At 37.1% G+C, this 24,330-nt stretch overlaps 1 protein-coding gene across 7 annotated transcripts in view; it reads left to right on the top strand.

Moving 5' to 3' along the window:
- Positions 1 to 6,330: 6,330 nt before the first annotated feature.
- Positions 6,331 to 24,330, top strand: part of MTHFD2L (methylenetetrahydrofolate dehydrogenase (NADP+ dependent) 2 like) — a 186,183-nt gene continuing 168,183 nt past the window's right edge. For 2 of the 7 annotated variants that reach the window (XM_078001754.1, XM_078001755.1), the window contains exons 1-3: positions 6,331 to 6,493; positions 8,569 to 8,643; positions 21,535 to 21,683. The gene's annotated coding sequence lies outside the window, so the exon portion shown is untranslated. The remainder of the gene's footprint in view (positions 6,494 to 8,568; positions 8,644 to 21,534; positions 21,684 to 24,330) is intronic. The other 5 variants (XR_013417179.1, XM_078001751.1, XR_013417180.1 and 2 more) reach the window with 4 other exon arrangements.

The raw sequence follows: 24,330 nt of genomic DNA, 5'->3' as shown, positions 1-24,330 counted from the left end.
TTATGATTTTGAGGTACGTTACATCAATACCGAATTTATTGAGCGTTTTTAGCATGAAGGGCTGTTGAATTTTGTCAAAGGCCTTTTCTGCATCTATTGAGATAATCATGTGGTTCTTGTCTTTGGTTCTGTTTATATGCTGGATTATGTTTATTGATTTGAGAATGTTGAACCAGCCTTGCATCCCAGGGATGAAGCCCACTTGATCATGGTGGATAAGCTTTTTGATGTGTTGCTGAATCCGGTTTGCCAGTATTTTATTGAGGATTTTTGCATCGATGCTCATCAGGGATATTGGTCTAAAATTCTCTTTTTTTGTTGTGTCTCTGCCAGGCTTTGGTATCAGGATGATGTTGGCCTCATAAAATGAGTTAGGGAGGATTCCCTCTTTTTCCATTGATTGGAATAGCTTCAGAAGGAATGGTACCAGCTCCTCTTTGTACCTCTGGTAGAATTCAGCTGTGAATCCATCTGGTCCTGGAGTTTTTTTGGTTGGTAGGCTATTAATTATTGCCTCAATTTCAGAGCCTGCTATTGGTCTATTCAGGGATTCAACTTCTTCCTGGTTTAGTCTTGGGAGAGTGTAAGGGTCCAGGAAATTATCCATTTCTTCTAGATTTTCTAGTTTATTTGTGTAGAGGTGTTTATAGTATTCTGTGATGGTAGTTTGTATTTCTGTGGGGTCGGTGGTGATATCCCCTTTATCATTTTTTATTGTATCTATTTGATTCTTCTCTCTTTTCTTCTTTATTAGTCTTGCTAGCGGTCTGTCAATTTTGTTGATCTTCTCAAAAAACCAACTCCTGGATTCATTGATTTTTTGGAGGGTTTTTTGTGTCTCTATCTCCTTCAGTTCTTCTCTGATTTTAGTTATTTCTTGCCTTCTGCTAGCTTTCGAATGTGTTTGCTCTTGCTTCTCTAGTTCTTTTAATTGTGATGTTAGAGTGTCAATTTTAGATCTTTCCTGCTTTCTCTTGTGGGCATTTAGTGCTATAAATTTCGCTCTACACACTGCCTTAAATGTGTCCCAGAGATTCTGGTATGTTGTATCTTTGTTCTCATTGGTTTCAAAGAACATCTTTATTTCTGCCTTCATTTCGTTATGTACCCAGTAGTCATTCAGGAGCAGGTTGTTCAGTTTCCATGTAGTTGAGCGGTTTTGAATGAGTTTCTTAGTCCTGAGTTCTAGTTTGATTGCACTGTGGTCTGAGAGACAGTTTGTTATAATTTCTGTTCTTGTACATTTGCTGAGGAGTGCTTTACTTCCAATTATGTGGTCAATTTTGGAATAAGTGCGATGTGGTGCTGAGAAGAATGTATATTCTGTTGATCTGGGGTGGAGAGTTCTATAGATGTCTATTAGGTCTGCTTGCTGCAGAGATGAGTTCAATTCCTGGATATCCTTGTTAACTTCTGTCTCGTTGATCTGTCTAATGTTGACAGTGGAGTGTTGAAGTCTCCCATTATTATTGTATGGGAGTCTAAATCTCTTTGTAAGTCTCTAAGGACTTGCTTTATGAATCTGGGTGCTCCTGTATTGGGTGCATATATATTTAGGATAGTTAGCTCTTCCTGTTGAATTGATCTCTTTACCATTATGTAATGGCCTTGTCTGTTTTGATCTTTGATGGTTTAAAGTCTATTTTATCAGAGACTAGTATTGCAACCCCTGCTTTTTTTTGTTCTCCATTTGCTTGGTAGATCTTCCTCCATCCCTTTATTTTGAGCCTATGTATGTCTCTGCATGTGAGATGCGTCTCCTGAATACAGCAGACTGATGGGTCTTGACTCTTTATCCAGTTTGCCAGTCTGTGTCTTTTAATTGGAGCATTGAGTCCATTTACATTTAAGGTTAAGATTGTTATGTGTGAACTTGATCCTGCCATTATGATATTAACTGGTTATTTTGCTCGTTAGTTGATGCAGTTTCTTCCTAGCCTTGATGGTCTTTACATTTTGGCATGTTTTTGCAATGGCTGGTACCAGTTGTTCCTTTCCATGTTTAGTGCTTCCTTCAGGGTCTCTTGTAAGGCAGGCCTGGTGGTGACAAAATCTCTAAGCATTTGCTTATCTGTAAAGGATTTTATTTCTCCTTCACTTATGAAACTTAGTTTGGCTGGATATGAAATTCTGGGTTTAAAATTCTTTTCTTTAAGAATGTTGAATATTGGCCCCCACTCTCTTCTGGCTTGTAGAGTTTCTGCCGAGAGATCTGCTGTTAGTCTGATGGGCTTCCCTTTGTGGGTAACCCGACCTTTCTCTCTGGCTGCCCTTAAGATTTTTTCCTTCATTTCAACTTTGGTGAATCTGGCAATTATGTGTCTTGGAGTTGCTCTTCTCGAGGAGTATCTTTGTGGCGTTCTCTGTATTTCCTGGATTTGAATGTTGGCTTGCCCTACTAGGTTGGGGAAGTTCTCCTGGATGATATCCTGAAGAGTGTTTTCCAACTTGGTTACATTTCCCCCCTCACTTTCAGGCACCCCAATCAGATGTAGATTTGGTCTTTTCACATAATCCCATACTTCTTGCAGGCTTTGTTCATTTCTTTTTCTTCTTTTTTCTTTTGGTTTCTCTTCTCACTTCATTTCATTCATTTGATCCTCAATCTCTGATACTCTTTCTTCCAGTTGATCGAGTTGGTTACTGAAGCTTGTGCATTTGTCACGTATTTCTCATGTCATGGTTTTCATCTCTTTCATTTTTTTTATGACCTTCTCTGAATTAATTACTCTAGCTATCAATTCTTCCACTCTTTTTCAAGATTTTTAGTTTCTTTGCGCTGGGTACGTAATTCCTCCTTTAGCTCTGAGACGTTTGATGGACTGAAGCCTTCTTCTCTCATCTCGTCAAAGTCATTCTCCGTCCAGCTTTGATCCGTTGCTGGCGATGAGCTGCGCTCCTTTGCTGGGGGAGATGCGCTCTTATTTTTTGAATTTCCAGCTTTTCTGCCCTGCTTTTTCCCCATCTTTGTGGTTTTATCTGCCTCTGGTCTTTGATGATGGTGACGTACTGATGGGGTTTTGGTGTGGGTGTCCTTCCTGTTTGTTATTTTTCCTTCTAACAGTCAGGACCCTCAGCTGTAGGTCTGTTGGAGATTGCTTGAGGTCCACTCCAGACCCTGTTTGCCTGGGTATCAGCAGCAGAGGCTGCAGAAGATAGAATATTGCTGAACAGCGAGGGTACCTGTCTGATTCTTGTTTTGGAAGCTTCCTCTCAGGGGTGTACTCCACCCTGTGAGGTGTGGGGTGTCAGACTGCCCCTAGTGGGGGATGTCTCCCAGTTAGGCTACTCAGGGGTCAGGGACCCACTTGAGCAGGCAGTCTGTCCCTTCTCAGATCTCAACCTCCATGTTGGGAGATCCACTGCTCTCTTCAAAGCTGTCAGACAGAGTCGTTTGCGTCTGCAGAGGTTTCTGCTGCTTTTGTTGTTTAGCTGTGCCCTGTCCCCAGTGGTGGAGTCTACAGAGACAGGCAGGTTCCCTTGAGCTGCTGTGAGCTCCACCCAGTTCGAGCTTCCCAGCGGCTTTGTTTACCTACTTAAGCCTCAGCAATGGCGGGCACCCCTCCCCTAGCCTCGCTGCTGCCTTGCGGTTAGATCACAGACTGCTGTGCTGGCAATGAGGGAGGCTCCGTGGGCGTGGGACCCTCCTGGCCAGGTGTGGGATATAATCTCCTGGTGTGCCTGTTTGCTTAAAGCACAGTATTGGGGTGGGAGTTACCCGATTTTCCAGGTGTTGTGTGTCTCAGTTCCCCTGGCTAGGAAAAGGGATTCCCTTCCCCCTTGCACTTCCCAGGTGAGGCGATGCCTCCCTCTGCTTTAGCTCTCGCTGGTCGGCCACAGCAGCTGACCAGCACTGATTGTCCGGCACTCCCTAGGGAGATGAACCCAGGACCTCAGTTGAAAATGCAGAAATCACCGGTCTTCTGTGTCGCTCGCGCTGGGACTTGGCGACTGGAGCTGTTCCTATTCGGCCATCTTGCTCGACATTGCTTTCTAAAGTTAGATCACTGGCCAGAGTGTTTGAGTTATGAGAACCACTCCAGAGATTTATTTTAGAAAAACAGTCACCACTGGCAGCATGTTTCAGTGACACAGAATGGGTTACAAAACTTGCTTACTTGTGGACATATTCAACCTGCTCAGTGAACTCAATCTTTCACTTCAGAGAAGAATGACAGCTGTGTTCAAGTCGGCAGATAGAGGGACTGCATTCAAAGCCAATTTGGAATTATGGGGGCAACAAGTGAACAGTGGGATTTTTGACATGTTCCAAAATTAGCAAAGATTTTGGAAAAGATTGAGCCATGGCCTTCTTTCTCCAAGCTAGTGCATGATCACCTATCTCAGCTTTCAAAAGAGTTTAAGCATTATTTTCTAACTACAAAAACCCTAGGACTGTGAAGAAATGAATCTGTCCCATTTGTGAATAAGCCAAGTGAACTGACTTGTCCGTGCTAGAAGAGGATCAACTGTTTGAGACGGCAAATGACAATGGCCTTAAAAGCATATTTGAGACAACTTCGAATCTCCATACATTCTGGATTAAAGTCAAGGTGGAATATCCCGAGACTGCCACAAAAGTACTGAAAATCCTGCTTCCATTTCCAATATCCAATCTTTGTGAAGCAGGGTTTTCTGCAGTGACAGCAACCAAAATGAGATTATGGAGCCGACTGGGCATAAGCAATATACTTCAGGTGTCACTGCCTCCCATCACCCGCACATGGGACTATCTAGTTGCAGGAAAACAAGCTCAGAGCTCCCACTGATTCTACATTATAGAGTTGTATAATTATTTAATTATATATTGCAGTGTAATAATAATAGAAATAAAGTATACAATAAATGTAAATGCGCTTGAATTATCCCTAAAGCATCCCCTTACCCCAATCCACAGAAAAATAGTCTTCCATGAAATTGGTCCGTGGTGCCAAAGAGGTTGGGGACCATTGCATGTGAGGACACAATGACAAGGCAACTATCTTCAAGCCAAGGAGAGAGTCCTCAGAAAAAATCAAAGCTATTGAAACCTTGATCTTGGACTTCCAGCCTCTAGAACTGTAAGAAAATAAATTCCTGTTATGTAAGCCACCCAGTCTAAGGCATTTTGTTATGGCAGCCCTAGCAAACTAATATATTCAGCAATTTTTTTTCCAGGACATAAACATATTTTAATATCCTACTTCCTGGGGAGAAATCCTTTTAATTATTTTTGTATATTTGGAAATAGGGGTTGTATTCCAAATTGTAGTCTACTATAAAGAACTACCTGAGGCTAGGTAATTTATAAGAAAAAGAGGTTTAATTTTCTCACAGTTCTGCAGGCTGTACAGGAAGCATGACTGGAAAACCACGGGAAACTTATAATCACGGTAGAAGGGTGAAGGGGAAGCAAGCACCTCTTCACACAGTGGCATGAGAGAGAGAGAGAGAGTGAATGGGGAAGTGCCACACACTTTTAAACCATCAGCTCTCAAGATAACTCACTATCATGAGAACAGCAAGGGGGAAATTATCCCCATGATTTAATCACCTCACAGCAGGTACCTCCTCCAACACTGGGAATTACAATTTAACATGGAATTTGGGTGGGGACACAGAACCAAACCATATCAGGGATATATTATAATAAATTGTACTGAGAAGTACACAACAGCACCCTGGAATATTGCTGCCAAAAATGGACCTAATCATAAGGAAACATCATATAAATTCAAATTGAGGAATTACTCCAGAATAAAGAAGACTAAAGAAACATGACAACTAAATGCAATACTTGAACGTGCATTGGACCCTGAAGCAGTTTTATCTACCTATCCATTCATTTATCCACCCATCGAAGTAAAGGATATTATTGGGATAATTGTCATAATTTGAATAAAATCTATAGATTAGGTATTAGTATTGTATCACCATTAATTTCCTAGTTTTGATAGTTGTATTCCACTTTTATAAGAGAATTTTCTTGTTCTTAGGAAATACTGGAAAATCTGGGCAAAAAACATTCTGGAATTCTTTAGACTCTTCTTTCAACTTTTCTATATAAGTTTTAAGTTTGTTTCAAAATATAAATGCTATAAAATTAGAAATTCAAATAAAAATAACAATCAAATTGAGAGGTGTGTACATTTAACAAAATAGTTATACTAAATCAGGTTAAATTTTAAGCACGCTGAAAATTTACTGAGACCTGGGAGTGTTTGTTTCTGTCAGGGTTGGTTTCAAAGTGCATAGTGGCATATTGAATTTTGTGTAATTTCCAGTAACATAGTGCAAGGATGACTATCCATACACATTTAGTGTTGCAATAATATAAAAAGCGTCAGGAGCACTCCAGCCAGCACAACAAGTCCCCAGGGACAGCTAAGCACTCCAGTGTCTAGGGACTGTGGGAAACTGGAAAGAAACAATCCAGTGTAAATATGACTTCCAAGCTGGCTGTTGCTCTATTGCTCTCTTGGCAGTTGCATGCTTTCTATAGCACTGTGTGAAGGTAGGCTCATCTTTCTAATCAATAGAGTTTTCTTTTATCTAAATATGATTATCCGAAAGCAAGGCTATCCAAAATGCTTTCAGATTTGCTTATTAAAAAAATTAAAACAAAAAAATTCTCCATTTGCATTCATTTGATGTTGGCATGAGTACAAAATAACTTTTGTGGGCCTTAGACATTTTTACCTTTGTGGGACTCTGCAGCTATCATAATATCAATACTTAAAATCATTTTTGGTGTAACTTAAAATACTTCAACATTTTTCCTGTTTTAGGTAAAATGTAGGAGATTTTTGTGGGTCCTAAAAATTTTATCTTTATTTCTGTTGTGAGAAAAAATAACACTTTCTTAGACTGTAAAACTTCATGTTTTTGTTCTGACTTTAAAGGCAATTAAAACAACTTCATGGGCCCCTAAAATTATTGTAGGCCCTAGGCACTATGCCTACTGTGCCTAATGCATAAGTCAGTTCTCATTTGCATTAAATTTTGAATTATTTAGGTTCTATCTCTATACCTCTCAGAAAAGTGTAATATTTGCATTGATGTAGACATTTAGTTGCTAAAATTCAGAACTTGCCTACAGCACATATTATATATCACTGTATATACTTATATTCATTTATAATTTATATCCCATTCCATTGGGGGGCATTGCTGGTTAATACTGCATATTAAAATTGAACTAGGTAACCATGTATTTTTACTCAGTGTTCTATTGACAGAGACTCAGATAGTAATCATTTTCTGCCTGTTTTGAAGGCTTCTGATGGGCCTTAGATCGTCCTAAGATCCTGCTGCATAACAAATTGTTTGTTTTTAGTATGTGTTTTCTGTATTTGCTTTTTTGTTTCATCACCATTAAAAGATTTTTTAAAAAAATACAAGACATTTCTGTAAAATAGTCATGTTTCTGTTGATTCTTTCTGAAGGTGATGTATCTGTTGATAAGATCATTGTTTGTCTCTTATATATAGCATTATAGCATCACGAAGAATACTGCAAAATGAAATGGAAGAAAAAGTGCCATATGGACATAAAATATTAATTGTAATAAATATATAGTTTTATATATTTATATATACTTATATATTAGTTTTTATATTGATATTCAAAATAGTCAGTGAGAATCATTTTGAAAGAAAGGAAATTAATTTCAAGGGTTGTTCTAAAATTAGCTTTTCTATTTGTAGCAACCTGTTTCTTTAAGACATTTCCCATGGTCCTCAAAATCATCATATTCAAATTTAAAGGGTATCTAGCAGAGTTGTGCCCTTTTGATGAAAGCAGTCCTTACTTCCTTGCCGTGTTCACTGCTTCCATTGTGCCAAGCATTAGTACAGTACCACAATGCCAGCACATGAGGACACATTTTATACCTTTGCATACCAAATTTGTTCAAGAACTCAGAATTATTCAGAGTGGATTATATTATAAAAATCAAGAAATCATGGAAGTACCTTCAGAAGTTCTTAGTTATTTTGCTTCTGTACACGTAGAATGTTTAGGTGCTGAGAGCACAATGGTGAACAGAACAGCAAAAACAAACAAACAAACAAACAAATTCTGTCTTTACAAATAACATGGTACTGACATCTGGTTAGTTTTAGCTATTGTGTCTCCCTTGCTTCTGAATTCCAGAGCAATACTTTCATTTTTTGCTATAAGCAAATTCTAAAACACAGTGTGGGGAAGTAGATAATCTGACATTTTGCATAATTAAAATAATTAGAGAAGCACAAGAAAGTTTCTAAAATGATAATTAAATTTGAAATGGGAATTAGCACAAGTGAAGCAACTCCAGGTTCATGTTGATTAACATTAACCGTGGGTTAATGTTGATTAACCCATGTAATATGACTCCAGGCATCCTGGGAATTCCTTTTACTGTGAAAGTTGGATTCAGTGGCCTTTGGCAAAGTAAGTGGGGTTCCTGCAGCTCCCAGAAAATTGTGAAAAAATCCTGTTGAAATCATTTTCATTTACCACTGAGCCAAATGACCATGATTTCCAAATGCAAACGGATATCTAAAACCAGATAAGTAATTTACCTCAGTAGTCTTTTCCTCTCTTTAGAGTGAAGCTTATTCATGAAGAGACCGCCTGAACATACAGCAAATGTAAGAAGGTTGTGCAGATAGTCTGAAGGAGGTGAGTTAATTTTTCCCAATTTCTCTAATTTCTCAAATTTCATTTGTCATGAAACTAATAGGAAAGATTCACAAATGGCAGTTGAAGAGTTTTACCTAATGGAAAACTCTTCTATTTTTTTTTTTTTTTTTTTTTTTTTTGCTTCTACTTAAAGGCTTTTTTTTCAGTGATAGAAAAAATACTAGCTATAGTAATTTGCTTTTTTAATAATTGAAAATGTAGAGCAATATAGCAAACCTCAAAGAGTATTTCTCAAAACAAAAGCATAACAAAATTTGTTTATTCTCTCTTAATTTGTTTTAAAAATTTTACTTGTCTTTAGAAATAAGGAAAAATGCAAATGAAAAAATCAAAGAGCATTCTTCCATGGTTTCCAGTACTTTCTTATTAAATATGCTAACAAAACTTGAAGTGAATAAAATTCAGAGCTATAGCCTGTGCTATTGGATACCCACCCATATCCACCTGATCTGCACCACTTCAGTGCTCACTGTTTATCTTCCAAGGGCTTTCCCTGGTTACCAGAGTCCACTATACTAGTAAGGCCTAGGTTGGAAATATTGGAAAATTAATGGCCTTGGGAGAAGACTTTGACTAATGACCCACTAAAGCAGTGTACTGTAAGACCTCACTTAACCTCATCAATAAATTCTTAGAAACTGTGACTTTAAATGAAATGAACAACAAAACAGATTTTGCTATAGACTAATTGATAGAAGTAATAGTTATTTTCCTAAGGCATATTTCTGGTCACAAAAACATCATCAAACTTCTAAATAAAGATCAAAATACTTCTAATATTAAACACTGAAATATATGTGAATTATATATACATTTCAGAAAAATTAATGAAAACAAGATAAGTACCCAATTTTTGGTGAATCTGTGAGTGACAGAGGTCATAGTGGTGGTGGGTAATGTGGGGAGGGACGTTTACTCCCTATCCTAGTGAGGGGTAAACATGAGTCTTCCAATATCCACACCTTGCTGTTCATCATCAAACCTCTTTAAAATGTCTAGTTTTGTTTCTAATGTCACACTTTTTCTCTGGGGTGTGTGTGTGTGTGTGTGTGGCCATAGATGTAAGAGGTGCAACCTTTAAAGTTTATCACAATAAAGTTAAGTCAGGGAATGAATATGTAAGATGCACCCCTTACCAGTATATAATCCAAAAACAAACATAATAAATATGGTACCCTCTCTGAACTTGTACTATATCATTTATTGTCATGTATTTGTATGATTATTGTATACTTTATAATTTTTAAATTTTTCATTAATACATAAAAATGTACAAATTTGGGGGATACATGTGATAGTCTGATACATTCATGATATGGTTTGGCTGTTTCCCCATCCAAATCTCATCTTGAATTTCAGTTCCCATAATCCCCACGTGTCAAGGGAGGGAGCAGTGGGAGGTAATTGAATCATGCGATTTCCCCCATGTTGTTCTTGTGATAATGAATGAGTTCTCATGAGGTCTGATGGTTTTACAAGGGGCTTCCCCTTTCACTTGACACTCATTCTCTGTCCTGACGCCCTGTTAAGAGGTGCATTCTGTCATGATTGTAAGTTTCCTGAGGCCTCCCTGGCCCTGCTGAACTGTGAGTCAATCATGCCTCTTTTATTTAAAAATTATCCATTTTGGGGCAGTTTTTTATAGTAGTGTGAGACTGGATTAATACAATCAAATCTGGGTAATTGGGATGTACATCATCTTAAATACTTTTCTTTGTGCTAGGAACATTTGAATCATTCTCTTCTAGCTGTTTTGAAATGTGCAATAGATTGACTCACCCTACTGAACTATGGAACACAATGTCTTATTTCTTTCAATTAACTGTATACTTTTACCCACTATTCAATCTCTGTTCTTCCTCCTCACTCCCAACAATTCTTGGCCTTGGTAACCATCAATCTAGTCTCTATCTTCATGATATCTACTTTTGTGTCTACCACATATGAGTGAGAATAAGCCATGTTTGTCTCTCTGTGCTTGGCTTATTTCACATAGCATAATGACCTCCAGTTCCAGCTATGTTGCTGCAAATGACAGGTTTGCATTAGTTATTGTGGTTGAATAATATTCCATTATGTATACATACCACAGTTTCTTTATACACTCATCCATTGATGGACACTTAGGTTGATTACATATTTTGGCTATTGTGAATAATTCTACAATAAACGTGGGAGTGCAGATATCTCTTTGATATATCAGTTTTATTTCTTTTGGATATATACGCAGTAGTTAATTGCTGGGTCATGTGTAGCTCTATTTTTAGTTTTAGGAGGAACTCCATACCATTTTTCATAGTGGTCATTTTAATTTACATTTCCACCAACATGTATGAGGGTTCCCCTTTCTCTCCATCCTCACCAGCATCTGTTATTACTTGTCATTTTGATAAATGCCATTGTAAGTGGGGTTAGATGATATCTCATTGTGGTTTGGATTTGCATTTCTCTTGTGACTAGTGATGTTGAGCATATTTTCATATAACTGTTGGCCATTTGTGTGCCTTCATCTGAGAAATGTCTGTTCAGATTTGTTGTCCATTTTAAAATCAGATTAATTTGTTTTACGCTATTGAATTGTTGGAGCTCCTTATATATTCTAGTTACCAATACTTGTGAAATGGATAGTTTGTAAAAATTTTCTCCCATTCTGAGCTGTCTCTTTACTTTGGTGATTGTTTTCCTTGCTGTACAGAAGCTTTTTAGCTTGATGTAATCTCAATTGTCAATTTTTGTTCTTGTTGCCTGTGCTTTGCCCAGACCAATGTCCTGGAATGTTTCCCCAATGTTTTCTTCTAGTAGCTTCATAGTTTCAGGCATTATATTTAAGTCTTTAATTCATTTTGATTAAATTTTCGTATACACTGAAACATAGGAGTCTAATTTCACTCTTATGCATATGGTTGTCTGGTTTTCCCAGCACCATTTATTAAAGAGACTGCCCTTCCCCCATTGTCTGTTCTTGGTGTCTTTGTAAAAACTGATCTATCTTTAAATGTGTTTACTGATATCTGGGTTCTCTATTCTATTCTACAAGTGTACATGTCTGTTTTTCTACTAGTCATGCTAATTTGGTTACCATACCTTTGTAGTATGTTTTAAAGTTGGATAGTATGATGCTTCCAGCTTTGTTTTTTTGTTTGTTTGGTTTTTTGTTGTTGTTGTTGTTTTGTTTGTTTACTCAGGATTGCTTGGGCTATTCAGGGAATTTTCTAGTGTGTGGTTCTATACAAATTTTGAGGATTTTTGTGTGTGTGTGTGTGTGAAGAAAGTCAGAATTTTGACAGGGATTGCATTGAATCTCTAAATTGCTTGTCGTTCTTGAAGGCAGCATGTACTTGGGTCTTGTTTCTTTACCCATTCAGCACCTCTACAACATTTAATTGGAGAATTGAGAACGTTTGTATTTAGTGCTATTATTGACAAGTAAGGACTTACTACTGACAATTTTTTTCTTATTTTCTGGTTGTTCTCAGACTCTTCCTTTATTACCATCTTCCTTCATGGTTAAGTGATTTTCTCTGATAGTAAGCTTTTAATTCATTGTTTTTTGTTTTTACTGTACTATTATAGGTTTTTGCATTGTGGTTACCTTGAGGCTTACAACAAACATCTTTAAAATATAACAAGTTATTTTAAGGAGATGACAACTTAGAGCACAATAAAATAGAAATAAAAGAAAAAACTAAAAAACAAAACTGCTCACAAGGATATTCAGGACTTGAACTCAGCTCTGGATCAAACAGACCTAATAGACATGTACAGAACTCCCCACCCCAAATCAACAGAATATACATTCTTCTCAGCCCCAGATCGCACTTATTCTAAAATTGACCACATAATTTTACTGAGAAGTAAAACACTCCTCAGCAAATGCAAAATAATGGTAATCATAACAAACAGACTCTAGGACCACAGTGCAATCAAATTAGAACTCAGGATTAAGAAACTCACTCAAAACCACACAACTACATGGAAACTGAACAACCTGCTCCTGAATGACTAAACAAAATAAAGGCATAAATAAATAAGTTATTTAAAACCAATAAGAAGAAAGACACAACATACCAGAATCTCTGGGACACAGCTAAAGAAGTGTTTAGAGGAAAATTTATAGCACTAAATGCCCACAGGAGAAAGTGGGAAAGATCTAAAATCGACACCCTAGTGTTACAATTAAAAGGACTAGAGAAGCAACAACAAACAAATTCAAAAGCTAGCAGAAGACAAGAAATAACTAAAATCAGAATAGAGCTGAAGGAGACAGAGACACAAAAAACCCTTCAAAAAAATCAATGAAACCAGGAGCTGCTTTTTTGAAAGGATTAACAAAATAGATAGACCACTATCCCAACTAATAAAGAAGAAAAGAAAGAAGAATCAAATAGACACAATAAAAAATGACAAAGGGGATATCACCACTGATCCCACAGAAATACAAACTACCATTAGAGAATACTATAAACACCTCTACACAAATAAAATAGAAAATCTAGTAGAAGTGGATACATTCCGAAACACATACACCCTCCCAATACTAACCCAGGAAGAAGTCAAATCCCTGAATAGACCAATAATAAGTTCTGAAATTGAAGCAGTAATTAATAGCCTACCAGCCAAGAAAAGCCCAGGACCAGACAAATTCACAACTGAATTCTACCAGAGGTACAAAGAGGAGCTGGTACCATGCCTTCTGAAACTATTCCAAACAATAGAAAAAAAGAGACTCCTCCCTAACTCATTTTATGAGGTCAGCATCACCCTGATACCAAAACCTGGCAGAGACACAACAACAACAACAAAAAAGAAAACTTCAGGCCAATATCTCTGATGAACATTGATGCAAAAATCCTCAATAAAATACTGGCAAACCTAATCCAGCAGCACATGAAAAAGCTTATCCACCATGATCATGTCAGCTTCATTCCTGAGATGCAAGGCTGGTTCAACATATGCAAAACAATAAACGTAATTCATCATATAAACAGAACCAATGACAAAAACCATATGATTATCTCAATAGATGCAGAAAAGGCCTTCGATAAAATTCTACACCCCTTCCTGCTAAAAACTCTCAATAAACTAGGTATTGATGGAACAAATTAAAAAACAAGAGCTATTTATGACAAACTCACAGCCAATATCATACTGATTGGGCAAAAGCTGGAAGCATTTCCTTTGAAAACTGGCACAAGACAAGGATGCCCTCTCTCACCACTCCTATTCAACATAGTATTGGAAGTTCTGGTCAGGGCAATCAGGCAAGAGAAAGAAATAAAAGTATTCAAATAGGAAGAGAGGAAGTCAAATTGTCTCTATTTGCAGAAGACATGATTGTATATTTAGGAAAACCCATCATATCAGCCCAAAATCCCCTTAAGCTTTATCAGCAACTTCAGCAAAGTCTCAGGATACAAAATCAATGTGCAAAAATCACAAGCATTCCTATACACCAATAATAGACAAACAGAGAGCCAAATCATGAGTGGAATCCCATTCACAATTGCTACAAAGAGAATAAAATACCTAGGAATACAACTTAAAAGGGATGTGAAGGACCCTTCAAGGAGAACTAGAAACCACTGCTCAAGGAAATAAGAGAGGACACAAACAAATGGGAAAACATTCTATGCTCATGGATAGGAAGACTCAATATTGTCAAAAAGACCATACTTCCCAAAGTAATTTATACATTCAATGCTATCCCTATCAAGCTACCATTAACTTTCTTCACAGAATTAGAAAAAACTACTTTAAATTTCATGTGGAAACAAAAAAGAGCCCATATAGCCAAGACAATCCTAAACAAACAGAAAAATGCAGGAGGCATCATGCTACCTGACTTCAAACTATACTATAAGACCACAGTAATCAAAACAGCATGGTACTGGTAACAAAGCAGATATATAGACCAATAGAACAGAACACAGGCCTCAGAAATAACACCACTCATTTACAGCCATCTGATCTTTGACAAATGATAAAAATAAGCAATAGTGAAAGGATTCCTTATTTAATAAGTGGTGTTAGGAAAAGTGGTTAGCTATATGCAGAAAACTGAAGCTGGACCCCTTCCTTATACCTTAAACAAAAATTAACTGAAGATGGATTAAATACTTAAACATAAGGTCTAAAACTATAAGTACCCAATAAGAAAACCTAGGCAGTACCATTCAGGACATAGGCATGGGCAAAGTCTTCATGACTAAAACACCAAAAGCAATGGCAACAAAAGCCAAAATTGACAAATGGGATCTACTTAAATTAAGGAGCTTCTGCACAGCAAAAGACTCTATCATCAGAGTGAACAGGCAACCTACAGAACGAAAGAAAAATTTTGCAATCTATTCATCTGACAAAGGGCTAATATCCAGAATCTACAATGAACTTAAACAAATTTACAAGAAAAACAAACAACCCCATCAAAAAATGGGTGAAAGACATGAACAGGCACTTCTTAAAAGAAGATATTCAGGCAGCCAAAAAATATATATAAGAAAAAAGTTCATTATCACTGGTCATTAGAGAAATGCAAATCAAAACCACAAGAAGATAACACCTCATACCAGTTAGAATGGCAATCATTAAAAAGTCAGGAAACAACAGATGCTGGAGAGGATGTGGAGAAACAGGGATGCTTTTGCACTGTTGGTGGAAGAGTAAATTAGTTCAACCATTATGGAAGACAATGTGGTGATTCCTCAAGGATCTAGAACCAGAAATACCATTTGACCCAGCAATCTCATTACTGGATATATACCTAAAGAATTATAAATCATTCTACTGTAATGACACATGTGCAAGTATGTTTCTTGCAGCACTATAGCAATAGCAAAGACTTTGAACCAACCCAAATGCCCATCAATGATAGACTGCATAAAGAAAATGTGGCACATATACACAATGGAATACTATGCAGCCCTAAAAAAGATAAGTTCACATCCTTTGCAGGGACATGGGTGAAGCTGGAAACCATCATTCTCAGCAAACTAACACAAGAACAGAAAACCATACACCACGTGTTCTCACTCATAAGTGGAAGTTGAACAATGAGAACACATGGACACAGGGAGAGGAACATCACACACTGGGGCCTGTCAGAGGCTGGGGGGCTAAGGGAGGGGTAGCATTAGGAGAAATACCTAATATAGATGACGGGTTGATGGGTGCAGCAAACCACCATGCCTATGTAACAAACCTGCACATTCTGCACATGTATCTCAGAACTTAAAGTATAATAATAATGAAAAAAAAACCACTCTACGCTTTAACTCCATACCCTCACAAACACTTTGAATTTTTATTTTATCAGTTTACATATTTAAAAAATATCTATTTTGAACAGGTTGTCACTATTATTGTTTTTGATAGATTTGTCTTTATAAGCTTCATACTAGAGTTATGATTGGGTTGCATACTACAATTAAATTATTGGCATATTCTGGGGTTGTATTCATACTTAATTTTACCATTGGATTTTATACCTTGAAATGTTTTCTTTTAATTAGTATACTTATATGTTAGCATTTTAAAATTTCAGGTTGAAGAATTCCCTTTAGCATTTCTTGCAAGATGGGTCTAGTAGGGGTGAATTCTCTTAGCTTTTGTCTGTGAAAGACAATTTCTCTTTGCCGATGCTGTCCTATTTCTTTCTGGCCTACATGGTTTCCATTGTGAGTCTATTGCCAGGTGAACTGGAGTTGCTTTGTTATTTTACTCTTTTGCTGCTTTCCGGATCTTCTCTTTGTCTTTGATATTTGAAAGTTCGATTATTATATGCCTTGGTTAGTGTTATTTGGGTTGAATCTATTTGGTGTTCCCTGACCCTTTTATATCTAGATATTTCTGTCTTTCATGAGTTTTGGAAAGTGCTCTGTTATTATTTCTTAGGATAAGCTTTTCTTCCCTTGCTCTTGCTCAGCACCCCCTTTAACACCAATAATTTTAAGATTTGGTCTTTTGAGGTTATTTTCTATATCTTATAGGTGGCCTTCTTTTCTTTTCATTGTTTGTTTTTTCTTTTCTGTCTTTGAACTGTATTTTCTTAATAGCCAGTCTTTGAGCTCACTGATTCTTTTCTCTAACCCATTCTGTTATTGAGATCCTCTAAAGAGTGTTTCAATTCAGCAAGTGTGGTTCTCCGTTCCAAGATTTCTGTTTCATTTTTAAATTATTATTTCAATTTTCTTGTTAAATTTCTCGGATAAGTATCTGAATTGTTTTTCTATGTTATCTTGTAGGTCACTGAGTTTCCTTAAAATTGCTATTTTGAATTCTTAGTTATAAAGTTCACATATTGGTTTTCTAATCCCAAATGGCAGCATAGAAGCAAGCTTGCTTCTCTTCCCTACACCAGAAACCAAAAAGAAATACACAGCAGCAAGATCTTCACCAGCAGCAACCCAGAGATCCTGTATGAGGATGAGACAGTCCCTGTAGCTAGGGAGAAGTGGAAAAATTCTGAGCAAATGGTAGGAGAACCAGATTCTACATCCATGATGCTTCTTCCCTGCATTCCGCCACGCATCGGCAGCATGAAAAATCTGCCCTCAACTCGTGGTTTCTGCACTGAAAAATGTGAAATTGAGATTGTCAATCAGTTTTATCATCTTCTTTGGTTTTCTACCAAGAGACCTGCCTTTGCCTTAAACCACAGGTAGCATTGTGACTACCTGGAGGGAGAAATGTCCGTGACGGCTGGCAGAGACAAATAGGGAAGCCAGGACTACCATCCTCAGCCGTAAAAACTCCTTGTAACTTGACCAAAGGAGATGCCAAATCAGTAGAAATCATGTAGCAAGTATGTTCCTAAGGTCCCCTGGGCACACACCCGCGGCCGGCCTTCCCACAGTGCTAGGATAATCCCTTTGGACCTCCTCCTTATGGGACAGGCAGTGCTCTGGCCATTTCCTAAAGTCAAAGTAAACATAGGCTTACCGCGCCACCTAGAGCCGAAAACAAGGCAGCAAGCTAGCAGTGAAGATTCATTAAGCAATCGTATTCAATAAAAACCAAACCAAACCAGACAGAAAAAGCTGGAATAAATAACTAATTATTCAATACAAATACATAGATGTATGCCCACAAGAAACAACAGCAAACATGGAACCATAACCTGCTAGACAAAGCAAAGTTCCAGCAACTGACCCTCCTGAGACGGCGATTTGTGAACTCTCTGACCAAGAATTCAAAACAGTTGTTTTAAGGAAACTTTGTTATCTCTAAGATAACACAGAAAAGCAATTCAGATATTTATCAGAGAAATTTAACAAGGAAATTGAAATAATCATAAACAGAAATCTTGTAACTGAGAACTACATTTGCTGAACTAAGAAACTCTTTAGAGGGTCTCAACTGCAGAATAGGTCAAGCAGAGAAGAGAATCAATGAGCTCAAAGACTGACTCTTAAAAAATACACGGAGGAGAGAAAAGAAAAAAGAATGAAAATGAGAGAAGGCCACTTAGAAGATATAGAAAATTACCTCAAAGACAAAATCTAAAAATTATTGATGTTCAAGAGAGAGCAGAGCAGGAGCAAGGGTAGAAAGCTTATTCAAAGAAATAATAAGAGAATACTTTCCAAAACATGAGAAAGATATAAATATTCAGGTACAGGAAGGCCTCAGAGCATTACATTAGTCAAATAAGACTGATGAAGGTATTTAATAATCAAACTGTCAAAGATCAAGCACAAATATAAAATTGTAAAGGTAGCAAGAGAAAAGAAGCAAATAGCATATAAAGGAGCTCCAAATCATCCTTAGCCAGAATAAGAAAAAAACAGAGAAGACCCAAATAAATAAAAGTAGGAACAAAAAAGGAGACATGACAACTGAGACCTCAGAAATACTAAGAATCATTAGAAACAATTAGGAACTCTTACATGCCAACAAATTGGAAAATATAGAAGAAATAAATAAATTCCTGGACACATGCAACCTACCAATATTGAACCATCAATAAATAGAAAACCTCAATAAACCAATAATAAGTTATGAAATCAAAACCATAATAAAAGGTCTCCCATCAAAGAAAAGCAAAGGACCTGATAATTTCACTGCTAAGTTCTACCAAACATTTAAAGAACTAATACCAATTCTATTCAAATACTTCAAAACGATTAAAGAGGAGGGAGGGAATACTTACAAACTCATTATACAAGGCCAGTGTTACTGTGATACCAAAACCAGACAAGGACATATTTTTTATAAAAAAAAAAGAAGCTAGAGGCCAATATCACTGATGAACATAGATGTAAAAGTCCTCAGTAAAATACTAGCAAGCCAAATGCAACAATACATTAAAAACATAATTCACCATTGTCAAGTAGAATTCATTCCAGATATACAGGATGGTTCAACATATGCAAATCAATGCATGTTATACACCACGTTAACAGAGTCAAGAACAAGAATCATATAATTATTTCAATAGATATCATAAAGGTAAAGGCATCTGATAAAATTCAACATTCCTTTATGATAAAAACCCTCAACAAACTGGGCATAGAAGAAGCATACCTGAAAATAACAAAAGCAATCTATGACAAACCCATAGCTAACATCACACTTAACAGGGAAGAATTGAAGACTTTTCCTCTAAAGGCTAGACCAAGACAAGAATGCCCACTTTCAATACTATTTTGCTGTTATTCAATATAATCCTGGAAGTCCTGGACAGAGCAATTAGATAAGAAAAAGAAATGAAGGAAAACCCAAACTGGAAAGATGGAGGTCAAATTAGCTTTGTTCACAGATGACATGATCTTATATGTCGAAAAACTAAAGATCCTACCGAAAAAAAAACTGTTATAACTCATACAGGAATTTAGTAAAGTTGCAGGATACAAAATCAATGTACAAAAATTAGTAGTGTTTCTATACACCAAGACTGATCTAGCCAAAAATGAAATCAAGAAGGCAATCTCATTTAAAGCTACAAAGAATATGCAATACCTGGGAATCAATGTAACCAAAGATGTGAAACACTTACACAAGGAAAACTATAAAACTCTGCTGAAAGAAATAGAAGAAAGCACCAAAAAACTAGAAAAATATTCTCCACTCATGGATTGGAAAACTTAATATTGTGAAAATGACAATACTACCCCAAGCAATTTCCAGATTCACTGCAATCCCATCAAAATTCCAATGACATTCTTCACAGAAATTTTTTAAAAATCTGAAATTTATGTGGAACTGCAAAAGATCCTAAATAGCCAAAGCAATCCTGAACAAAAAGAACAAAGCCGGAGACATCACACTACCTGACTTCAAATCTATTACAAAGCTATAGTAACCAAAACAGTATGGTACTGGCATAAAAAGGGACACAGAGAGAAATAAAACAGAATAATAATCTGGAAATATATCCATGCATTTGCAGCCAGTTCATCTTCAGCAAACGCATCAAGAACTTAAAATGGGGAAAGGCCAGCCTTTTCAATAGGTGGTGCTGAGAAAATTGCATAACTATATGCAGAAGAATGAAACTAGACCCCTATCTCTTACCATACACAAAAATTAAATCAAAATGAATTAAAGACTTGAATCTAAGACCTAAAACCAAGAATTACTAGATGAAAACTCTGAGGAAATACTTCAGGACAATGATCTGGACAAAGATTTATTGTGTAACCTCTAATGCACAGGCAACCAAAGCAAAAATAGACAATTGGGATTACATCAAACTATAAAACTTCTGAATAGCAAAGGAAATAATCAACAGAGTGAAGAAACAACCCAGAGTGGGAAAAAACAATTGCAAGCTATTTATCTGACTAGGGATTAGTAACTAGAGTATGTAAAAAGCTCAAACAACTCAATAGGAAAACAATTAAAAACTCAATTTAAAAATGGACAAAAGATCTGAATAGACACTTCTCAAAAGCAGATATACAAATGAGTAACAGCTATATTAAAGTAATGGTAAACATCACTATATATCAGATAAATGCAAATTAAAACCACAATGAGATATCATCTCATCCCAGTTAAAATGGCTTGTATCAAAAAGATAGATAATAACAGATGCTGGCAAGGATGTGGAGAAAAGAGAATTCTCATACACAGTTGGTGGGAATTAGTACAGCCGGTACAGAAGATTATACAGAGGTTCTCCAAAATTGAAAATAGAACTACCATTTGATTTCACTACTGAGTATATATATTTAAAAAATCAATGTATCAAGAAGATATCTGCATTCCCATTGTTATTGCAGCACTATTCACAATAGGCAAAATATAGAATCAGTTTAAGTGCCCATAAATGGAGGAATGGATAAAGAAAATGTGGTACATATACACAATGAAATATTATTCAATCATAAGACATATGAAAGCCTGCCATTTGCAGCAACATGGATGGAACTTGAGGTCATGTTAAGAGAAATAAGCCAAGCACAGACAAATATGGTATGTTCTTACTCTTATTTGGGAGCTAAAAAAAGTGGATATTATGAAGATATAGAATGATGGTTACTGGAGACCAAGATATAGAATGATGGTTACTGGAGAATGAGGGAAATAGGAGAGGGGGGAAAAATAATATAAATATATTTATTACCAAGGAGCTTTACACTTAAAAATGGTAAATTTTATACATAAATTTATATATATATATAGACAGACACACACACACACACACTGTCTTTTATTTTAAGAAAAATAAATAAATAAGTAAATTCAGCCTTACCGTTCAAAAAAAAGTTGACATATTTCTGTCTTGTTAGGGTTAGACAATGGTTCCTTGCTTTGTCTGTTTGGGTTGGTCATGGCTCCTCCTTTGTTATTATTTCTTTTGGATGTACATCTATGTCTTCACATGGAAGGATCAATTATTCCAGTCTTCTCTGTCTGGCTTTGTTACAGGTGGGTCTCTGTTCTCAGAGCTCCCAAGATGTGGCAGGCAGCACCCAAGATGGAGGCAGGCCACTCTCAATATGGCAGCAAGCCTTTTGTCCTCTGACCTGGGGTTCTTGGCCTCACGGATTCCAAGGAATGGAACCTTGGGCCATATGGTGAGTGTTATAGCTCTATTAGAAGCCATGGGTCATGGTAGAGAACCATGGAACCCAGTGACCAGTGTTCAGCTCAATTAGGACGAACCTGGGCACTTAGCCATGCAGGAACAATGGCGAGCCTTTAGCCCAATCAGGAGTGGCAATGGGCGCCTCGCTGGATCAGGAGCACAGTAGACACCCTGCCGGATCAGGAGGTGTGGAAGTCAACGAAGGGTCTGAGAGGGCAGCAAACAGCAGTGGTGGATGGCGAGCGAAAGCGCAGTTTGAGTCATAACAAACATGGACCAGAAGAGTGTGCAGTAGCAAGATTTAAGAGTGAAAACAGAGCTCCCATACAATGAGAAAGGACCCAAAGGGGGTTGCCGCTCCCTGCTCGAATGCCTGGCTTTATATCCCGATCATTGTCCTTCCCTCTGTGCTCTCAGGCAATATACGATTTGACTATTTCTTTACCTCCTGCTTTAGCCTAATTCGTATTTTAGTGAGTCTACTTTACTACCTGATTGGTTGGGTGTGAGCTGAGTTACAAGCCCTGTGTTTAAATATAGGTGCGTTCACCTTCCCCAGCCAGGCTTAGGAATTATTAGTTGGCCGAGGAAATCCAGCTAGCCCTGTCTCTCAGCTTGTTTTTGTGTTTATTGGGAATGTTTGCATAGAGAGTCTTTGAAATTTACCTGTTCAATTTCTTGTTTCCTTTTCCACTAGGTCACTTTCTCCTATTTGGCACTAGAATGTGTCTGAAGCTCAGGTTTGCCCTAGCTCTAGAAAAGGATTAGGAGAACCTGAGGAGGTCCCAAAAGTGATATCCTAGGGACTGGCTAGTGAGGATTCATAAGGAGGGAACCTGTGGATGGTACTTCTTACAGCATGGTACTAATGAACAGTTACTCTGATTTGGCATCTCCTTTGGCCAAGTTGCACAGCAGAGTATCCAGGGCTAGGGATGGTAGTGCTGCCTTCTTCGTTTGTGTCTGGCTGTCCTCAGGAGTATTTCTCCCTTCAGGCACTTGCATGCTTCCTGTGGGTTGAAGCAGGAACTGATCTCAGGTAACTTATAATCATGAGAGAAGGGGAAGCAAAAACGTCCTTCTTCACATGGCAGCAGGAAGAAGAATGAGTGCCCAGTGAAGGAGGAAGCCCCTTATAAAACCATCAGCTCTCATGAGAGCTAACTCACTATCACGAGAATAGGATGGGGAAAACCGCCCCCACGATTCAATTATCTCTGATTGAGATAATTGTGGGATTCCTCCCCCAACACATGGGGATTATGGGAATTACAAGATGAGATTTGAGTGGGAATGCAGCCAAACCATATCACGCATGAACATATTTGTGGGTTTTTACATTTATATTGTTAGATGACCTTACCAAATATGACAAGACTCATATTCTCAAAGTTTTATGCTAGTTTTTATGATAGTTTATGAATATACTTAGTGTAGCTTGTTTTTGCCCTAACTTCAAAGATGAAAACAAAACTTCATTATGTGGCAAATTTTCTCATTTTATTAGGGTAGTTTACTGGTGCTCTAGGTAATAACTGAAATATGGTGTTTTCAAGAAGGCCAAAGTTGCTCAGCAAGAATTGAGATAATTGGCTTAAGCAGGGTTGATTACTATTGTAGAAAGGATCAGAGCTAAATAATTATCCATAGGATAACATGAGATAACAGATAAAGTAGTAATCCCAGAAAAACTCACATTCAAAGGCTGAAGTACTAATGCTAGAGAAAGTCAGGCCTGCTGCCAAATGTGAGCTCTCACATTCAGTCTGTCACTAGATTCTATTGCTCTTACCTCTTTAATGAGTTTAATCTGTCTCCTCCTTGCCATCCACAGCGACATAGCCTTAGTTCTGGCCCTTATTGTTTCTCACTTTGATTACTAAAACAGTCTTCTAAGCCTTCAAGGTCTCCCTTCCTTTAGTCTGTTTACTTATTCATTCATTGAGAAGCACTGACTCGACACAAAATTTCTGGCTCTACTCTCTTGTCACTCACTTGACCTCAAGTAAATTACCTAACCTTTTAGTGTTTTAGTTTCCTCATCCATAAAATAGGAATAATAATTTTTGAAATAATATTATTCTTGTAACTAAAAGGGACCAAGAAGCTTTAGGACAAGTTCAAGATTTCATGGAGCAGAAGGGAACAAGGCTGCCCATAAAAAGAGCTTGGAGGACAGTGGAAAAAAAGAATAAAGTTGTTTTATGGGATTATCCCATCCATTAGAGCTTAATTAGGAAAGCAGTTACACAGTTAAACAAATATGTAATGAAATGATGTGTGTTGGCTTTCATTATGAAAAAAATCAACTTAGATGTGAAATGAAATATGTAAATGGGGGAGTCTCAGCTTGAGCCTAAGCTGGGCTCACATTAGAATTTAGGTATGTCTAAAATTCATGGAGTCTCTGCATAAAGAACCAAAGATTCTCCTATGAAAAACTCAGCATAATATCCCAAAAGGCTGAACTGGGTGAGGAAGTGAGGTCATTAGCTAAGAATGTTTGGAGAGCATAGCTGCACTACAAAATTTCCTTGAAGTCTTATGTTTTGCCTTTTAAAATATCCCAAATTTTACACATTTTAAAAAATGTTAGTTAATGTTATGAGCTGAATATGTGTGTTCCCCTAAAATTC

Source organism: Macaca mulatta, chromosome 5, assembly GCF_049350105.2.
Source record: "Macaca mulatta isolate MMU2019108-1 chromosome 5, T2T-MMU8v2.0, whole genome shotgun sequence".
Classification (NCBI taxonomy): Eukaryota; Metazoa; Chordata; class Mammalia; order Primates; family Cercopithecidae; genus Macaca; species Macaca mulatta.
The sequence above is the reverse complement of the archived record's forward strand: the minus strand, read 5'-3'. Positions and strand labels throughout refer to the sequence as shown.